The sequence below is a fragment of the Calliphora vicina genome, chromosome X (genome assembly GCF_958450345.1).
Source record: "Calliphora vicina chromosome X, idCalVici1.1, whole genome shotgun sequence".
Classification (NCBI taxonomy): domain Eukaryota; kingdom Metazoa; phylum Arthropoda; class Insecta; order Diptera; family Calliphoridae; genus Calliphora; species Calliphora vicina.
The window spans coordinates 4,696,281-4,705,031 of NC_088785.1; the positions used below are offsets into that span (position 1 = coordinate 4,696,281).

The following is an 8,751-nucleotide window of genomic DNA, read 5'->3' on the forward strand; positions in this document are numbered from 1 at the left end:
TCATTCATTCATTCATTCATTCATTCATTCATTCATTCATTCATTCATTCATTCATTCATTCATTCATTCATTCATTCATTCATTCATTCATTCATTCATTCATTCATTCATTCATTCATTCATTCATTCATTCATTCATTCATTCATTCATTCATTCATTCATTCATTCATTCATTCATTCATTCATTCATTCATTCATTCATTCATTCATTCATTCATTCATTCATTCATTCATTCATTCATTCATTCATTCATTCATTCATTCATTCATTCATTCATTCATTCATTCATTCATTCATTCATTCATTCATTCATTCATTCATTCATTCATTCATTCATTCATTCATTCATTCATTCATTCATTCATTCATTCATTCATTCATTCATTATGATTCATTCATTCATTCATTCATTATGATTCATTCATTCATTATGATTCATTCATTCATTCATTCATTCATTCATTCATTCATTCATTCATTCATTCATTCATTCATTCATTCATTCATTCATTCATTCATTCATTCATTCAGTATCATTCTCATTATCATTCATTCATTATCATTCATTCATTGTCATTCATTCATTATCATTCATTATCATTCATTATCATTCATTATCATTTATTCATTCATTATTCATTTATTCATTCATTATTCATTTATTCATTCATTATCATTCATTCATTAACATTCATTCATTATCATTCATTCATTATCATCAGGGAAACCAAAATATGCAAATGCATGTTTTTTCTGGTGAGTCTAATGAGCACATGGATAAGATATTTACACGTTTCAGAACTATTTAAGAATTTTGGCATCGATTTGTTAGTGCATATTTTTGCATATTTTACCCTTAAATGCATATTTTTGCATATATTTGTTTTAAGAGCATATTTATGTCATATTTTTGCGTTTTTAGAGCATATTTTACTGTTTAATAGCATATTTTGACTTTATCAAAAACAATTTTTGTCTTACTTATTTTTCGCTGTTGTTTTACAGGTTTTTACTTCCTTTGTTTAAAATTCAAAATTGAAAAATAGATGGCTTTTCACCAAAAAAAAAATTAAAAAACAAAAAAAAAAAATTTAAATTTAAAAAAAATACAATTCGAAAATTTTTTTTCCAAAAAATTAAAAAACTGAAAAAAAAATTTTTTTTGTTCACCTATTTAAATTTTTTATTTTGAAGTATAATTTGGTGAAAGGTATATAAGATTCGGCACAGCCGAATATAGCTCTCTTACTTGTTTTAAAATAAAATAAGCACTATTTTAATAATAGCGCCATCTAAATGTCAAATTTTAGTTCTAATTCAAACTAATCCATTCTAAGTGTTAAAGAATTATTGTCTTTTAAATTTGCTCCTATAACATCAGTTGATGTCGAAAGAAAATGTTCTATGTATAAAAATGTTTTCAGATCCAATAGACAACGATTTTTATTTGAAAATTTAAGTCAATATTTTGTAATTTATTGCAATAATAACCTTAATTGAAGAAGTGACTTTATATTTATATGAAATATCATCAAAAAATACCTCTCGAGGCATTTTCATAGCTTAAGTTCCTATAGTTTTTATGTTGTATTTTTTTGTTATGTTATTTTTGTTTATTAAAAAATGATGTAAAAGTTTGTTTTTTTAAGAGCATATTTTTTAAATTTTAAGAGCATATTTTAAAGTTTTTACTGCATATTTAAAGCGCTTACAACGCTTTTTTTAGAGCATATTTCTGGTTTCCCTGCTTATAACAAATCTGCTCGGTTATTGAAAACCGAGCCGATCATATATTTTTTTGGGATATACATATAAGCTTAAATATAATATTGTAAGGGCGTTTAATGAAATTTAACTGATCTCGCCCTGAACATTTTTTAACTCAATCTATATATCGAAAAAACCTCAATAATGGAGCACTTTAAAAACTATTTGCAAAACATTTATCTAAACAAAAAATATTTATTTATGTTCTCAAATAACTGAAGTAAATGGTTCCATTTTAACAGACTTAACAAAAAATTAAGCTCTCGAAATATCACAATTTTCAATTTTAACCACAGCTTGCAAAATTTGTAAAAATTATTTGACTTTGAAGCCTTAGAATGGAATAAAATAATTTCTTGATTTTACACTTAACACTAATGTATATTTAGCGTTACAAATATTGAATGAATTTTGTATTAAAAAGGAATATTTAACACTGTTAAAGCGACTTTCGACATTCTATTGTGTGTGTTTGCCAACAGCATTAACAACACTGATTTTCAATAATAGAAATCATCTGTTACTCAATTGCAAAAAAGTACTTAACGCAGTTGCCAAAAAGTGTATTATCTCACCCTGAAATATAATTGAGAGTAGAATATGTAACATACAAGGCGAATTCATACAAGGTGCTGTCAGTTCTACAAAAACAACGATTGGTCTTAACAAATGTCAAAAAACCAAAATGAAAAATTAAACAAATAAGTATTTAAACTTAAAATAGAGGCGTCAAATTTGACAGTTCAAAAACACTAAAATCAGCTTTTTTTGAAATTGTTTCGATAGAAAGAGAAAACAAATTTGAGGTTTAATACAGACAGTGCGTTAAAACAAACAACTATATAAATAAGCACAAAACCAAACCAGTTGAAATTGTTTCGAGCGAAAGAGACAAATAAATTTTTTTTGCCATGTCGCCTCTGTATACTTAGTGATATAGTGTAGATAATTGAATAGTGAGGGCTTTACTTATTTATGTAAACAATAAATATTTTGTTAATAAGCTTAGAATATGTAGATATTTAAAAATAAAAACAAGCTTTGACAGTTGTTAGAATCAAAAAGCGAAAAAAAAATTATCAGCTGTTTGACTGACTCCACCTTGTATAAATTCGCCTTGTTAACATATTTACTAGGGTATTCAATCGATTAATTTTGGACGGTTAACTGTTCGAATAATTTAAAATTACCGATTATCAAATAACAAATAAACCGATTAGTTTGTGCCGATTAACCGAAATTCATTTTTTGGACTTTAAAAAATTGTTTTGTATTTATTTTTCCCTTTAAATTCAAATACAAATTAAAATTTGATATTTTTTGAACATCCAATAAACATGATTAGTGAGTATGTATAACAACTGACATATTTAATTTACATGTATTTGAAACTTTGTTTGTATTTACATGTATAGACGAAACTTTTTTTTAAAATGAGTCTTATCATAACTAAACGAAACTATTAAATTAATCAAAATCTAAAACAATCCAAAAAGGAATATTCCTAATCATGCTTTTGATTTCTCCAACATATACAATCAGCAAGAGTTTTTTTCCAAGAAAAGTTTTATTAAATCTAAAGAAAAAAATCATTTAAATTATATTCTTTTTATAAAAGATTATTTCAGAAGATCTCACAAAAACCCTAAAAAACATACACATCGCTCATTTGCTGCAACAACGTCATAATTCAAAAAAAGTCGTTTCGAGAATAACGTCTTTTAATATTTTATGACATTTTACTATTTCTTAAATAAATTTCCAACAAATCATGCGATTTCAGAAATATAAATAGTAGATGTTAATATTGTTACGTTTTAACCTTTTCAAAACGCTGGTTTATTTCCTTTAAATAAACCGGATACTTTTGATTGCAAATAAAAGCCGTTTAGTAGTTTAAAAATTGTAACAACTCTTTATTTATTTAAACTGTACAACAACCACAGAATTAAATAGCCACTCAATGTTTTTTTATACAGGTTTATAAATTCTCAGAATTACAGACACAATTTATAATGTACACGAATTTACTTGAAACAAACACAACACACTTTAAGGCACTTAGATGATGTTTCTTCGAAAAGCGTCTCTGATCAACTCACTAACGACTGCAACCTCTGCCACTATTTATAACACTGCATTACCATCTAGAAAGCTCTTTAACTGTCAAAGTTCGAATATTCTAGATCATACGCCATCTGTGGTGTACTTTCTACAATGTTCTTTAACTGATTATTCGAACTCGAATACAGCGTTGCCAACTTACAATCAAATCAACTGAAAACTTTTATTTAACAATGCCCACAGATATGTTACAGTTTTACAGCACTGTTACTTGAAAGCATTATGCTACTTTTAAATCAGCTGTTAAAATCGTTATATTTGAATTCAGGTACAATTTCGTAACAATATCTTTCTAATCTATATTTAACCCAAATTTTCACTTATCAAATATACGAGTAAATACGAATTTTAATTTTGATGTTTACAACAAAAAAAAAAAACACTCACAAAAAATAATAGATTTTTTTGAAAACTGATTAAACTATATGAAAGATCATAAAACACGGATTTTGAATTATGACGTTGTTGCAGCAAATAGGCGATATGTTTACAAAAATGATCTCAAATACCTTATTTGCTGTTTTTTATGTTTTTTTTACACAAAATTCGTTGTTGTATTTTCAATTTAAAATGAAAATAGAAATTATTCGGTTAATCTAATAATTTTAAATTAACCGATTACTAACCGAATAAATCTAAACCTCGATTAATTATTTGCTCGATTAACCGATTAATCCAGAAACCCGCTTAATTGAATACCCTAATATTTACCAATTATTTAACGCAGCTGAAGAAAACAAAAAAGTACTATTTATGTAAACATGAGAAAAAATGTAAACAAATGCATGACAAAAATATTGCTATATTTTAATTTTAAAAACTGGAATAAATTACTGGATGATCCTAGTATAAGATTTCGTGGTTGTCACTTGCGCCATTTTGGTAGACCACTTGTTATTCAAATTTGAATTTAATCATCTACATTGTTGCTTCGTAGCAGACTTTTAGTCCTAAAAACGAAAATATTCGATGAGCACCATTATGGAAACATTTTCTGATCATTTTTCCATTTTTACTTTCAGGCAGAAGTTATAAATCAGCAAACTTTTGAAAAGTAAAAAAAATTGTAATTTTTAAAAAATTAAAATATTCGTTAAGCACCAATATGAAATGTGATAGGTCAGCAATCTTTTGAAAAGTAGAAAAATAAGTAAAAAGTTTTTTTGTTCTAAAAAATAAAATATTCGTTGAGCATGAACATGGAAATAATTTCTGAATTCCTATTCATTGATATAAAGATCATTTTCCTAAGTACTTTCAGTCAGAAGTGATATTGCAGCAAACTTTTGAAAAATAAAAAAAATAAGTAAATTTTTTTTTTCTCTAAAAATTAATTAAATCATTGAGCACCAATACATATGTTATTCATAAATGGAGGACTAAAGTACCTATTAATTGATGTATCGATCATTCTCCTAAGTACTTTCACTTTCTAAACTTTGAAAAAATTTAATATTTTTACTTTTCAAAAGTTTGCTGTCATATTACTTCTGAATGAAAGTACTTAGGATAATGATCGATACATCATTTAATAGATATTTTGGTCCTCTATTCAGGACTTTTTTCCACATTGGTGCTTAACGAATATATTCGTTTTTAGGAGCCAAAGTCTGCTACGAAGCAACAATTAAATTCTTCTGTGGATTTTTGAAATGGCGCAAGTGACAACCACGAAATCTGATTCAAGGGTCATTCAGTAATTAATTCCAGTTTTTAAAATGTAAATATCGTTTAAAATTACCAGGGGGGTTACTCTCTATTGCGATGCGAAAGAAAAATGGTACAATTGGTACCCTTTATTGCGCTTTCGCATCGCACAAAAAATTTGTTTAAAATGTTTTTATTTACAAGTTTTGACATTTAATTTTGTCATTCTTCGCTATTTTTTATTTTGTGGTACCAGTATTGCTTCTTTTTGCGAAAGCGTTTGCGTAGACGATACAGAGTACAAAATTGTATTCTTAACGCATTTACCTTTCGCATCGAAATTGCTTTCGCATCGCAATAGGGAGTAACCCCCCAGATAATGATTCCACAAATAAAGCAATATTTTTGTCATGCTTTTGTTTACTTTTTAATGATACGTGCTCATGTATATAAACAAAATACTACCTTTTTATGCAACTCTGAAAAAAGTTTGCTAAAATTTAAAAAAGTTTGTTTTCTTCAGCATAAATGCAACATTTTTCTCAGAAAAGAAAACACCATTTAATGCACTTTAACCCAATACCAAACATGACTGTGACAGAAAAAGTTCAGCTTTTGAATTAATCGCCACTTTTGGTACATTTCAACCCTCTGTACTATTATTGAAAGTCCAAATTCAAAACATAATCTCATCAACATCTCCACTATAGTCGTGGGAAATTTTATTAAAATCGGATAATGACAAAGTTAACTTTTGGAACAAAGCCAGCCGCTAATTACAGTAGCAAGACGCGTTCAAAATCAAATTATTGAACAATACTTTAGTTAAGTATGTTAATGAATAAATAAATATTTTATAAACACATGTAATGGAATGTAAACTATAGGAAAATAATAGCAAAAATTGCATTTAAAACAAAATAATATTAATAGTACATATTTTAGCATTCTTCTATTTCATTCTCTTATGTGACGATAATATCTCGGATAAACAGGAAAAACTTTGTGTTTTTAATTCTCTTGTTTTTATTTCATTTCTTTTTTCATAAATTGCCGCTGCGCAAACATTTGTTCCATTCGAGCCGGATTTTGGCTGTGAAATTTTGAGAAATTGGAATAACTCAACCAGGAACCATATTGTTATCAACAACAACATTCATCATATAAATATTAAATATCTTCATATTTAACAAGTTGCGTAAGTATTTAAAAGTGAGATTTTCATAAGAAAAAATAAATAACATTTTAAAGAAAATTATAAAGAAAAAGTATTTTTACAACCATTATGCATTAAACACATTGAAGACAGCAGGCTTCACGAACACACGAATTCAAATGCTGCTGGCTACGGTTGCAGTCGTGCGGCAGCTGCTGAATTCATTTAAAGACGACAGCAAGGCGAATTCATACAAGGTGGTGTCAGTTCTACAAAAACAACGATTGGTCTTAACAAATGTCAAAAAACCAAAATGAAAAATTAAACAAATAAGTATTTAAACTTAATATAGTGCAGATAATTGAATAGTGAGGGCTTTACTTATTTATGTAAACAATAAATATTTTGTTAATAAGCTTAGAATATGTAGATATTTAAATATAAAAACATGCTTTGACAGTTGTTAGAACCAAAAAGCGAAAAAAAAATTATCAGCTGTTTGACTGACTCCACCTTGTATAAACTCGCCTTGGACGACAGCTTCAAAGTAAACAGCTGATTTATAATTCAGTGGTGTCACTTTAATTTTTAACTTTAATAAAAAATAACCGTACAAAATTCCAAAGTAATTAAGATTTACAATTATTTTGAGTAAAAAAAAAATATGTATGTGGTAATAATTTGTGTACCTGTTATTAATTTATTTTAATATGGTTATCAGAAACTTTTCTTAATTAAGTAAAAAAAATATATATTTTGTAAGCACTAATTTGATTTACATTTTTTATTATATTAGCAACACTATTTCTGTATTGCAGTTGACAAAAATAGAAATTAGCCTAATTGGGCAGCAGCATCAAAAGAAGTCGTGTCGCCGTGAAGTTGTGCTGTCGTGAAAAGAATCGTCTTCATATAAACGTGTGTATTTTATTTTTCACAGATTGAATTCGAAAGCGTGCTGTCGTCAATGTGTTTAATGCATTAACATTTACATTTATACAGTCCATTGCTTTGACATTATTTCGTAGAGTACAACTTTAGTCAACTCCGGGTTTGTTATTATGGACGGACATATTGTGAAAAATAATTTATTTTATTTATTTCGTTATTTCGTAAATTTAATTTATTTATTATTAAAATGTTTGCGAAACGCTGTGAACAAATAAAGTTAATTATTTGATATATTTTTTATTTACAATGCGAGTATTAATTTGTTTATTTTTTCGTATTCTCTTTTGTGCTACGTAAGTACATACATTACAAACATGCCTTGCTTTATTTACCTTCTTCCATTCCTATATATACGCGTGTTGTTGTTGTTATTCAAGTAAAGTTACAATCAAGGCGAATTCATACAAGGTGGTGTCAGTTCTACAAAAACAACAATTGGTCTTAACAAATGTCAAGAAACCTAAAATTAAACAAATATGTATTTAAACTTAATATAGCGCAGATAATTGAATAGTGAGGGTTTTACTTATTTATGTAAACAATAAATATGTTGCTAATAAGCTTAGAATATGTTTCGCCTTGGTTACAATAGTCACTCTACTGTAGCGACATAATAAGTTTGTGATTTTTTTGTAATCGAAAATTATTTTTTATTGTTTTTTTACAAGAAAATAAATTGTTTACAATATTTAAATATTTTTTTCGTGACATAAAGGAAAAATGGAATTAGAGATTACGAGTTTTTTTTTTTAAATTTAACTATGTTTTAATTTGGAAATGTCTGCCCACCCAGTTTATAAAGAGTGCCTTAAATATTTGGCAAGCTCAGATCTTGTTGACACTGCTGATGTTGAAGCAGCGGAATTCGAAATACGAGGCTACGTTTAAGCTTATATTAAATACTTAGGTATAATAAATGAGAAGCTATCTAATCTCCAACAGAAGGCGACTATGAAACCTTCGAGTCCGGACGTGAATACTTCTCATTCTATTGACAACACTGGTCATAATCTGTTTCAGCCCCTTGCGATATCGATGATTTTGAAAGTGATTTTGTTTCGTGGCCCACTTTTAGGGATCTTTTTACAGCGATTTATATTAAG

The 8,751-nt window shown here is 27.3% G+C and overlaps 1 long non-coding RNA gene across 1 annotated transcript; it reads left to right on the top strand.

Moving 5' to 3' along the window:
* The first annotated feature begins 5,409 nt into the window (after positions 1–5,409).
* On the top strand, positions 5,410–7,901 carry LOC135962836 (uncharacterized). Its single transcript, XR_010576700.1, has 2 exons — positions 5,410–6,739; positions 7,516–7,901. It is a non-coding gene; the product is annotated as an uncharacterized LOC135962836 (long non-coding RNA).
* Positions 7,902–8,751: the final 850 nt, after the last annotated feature.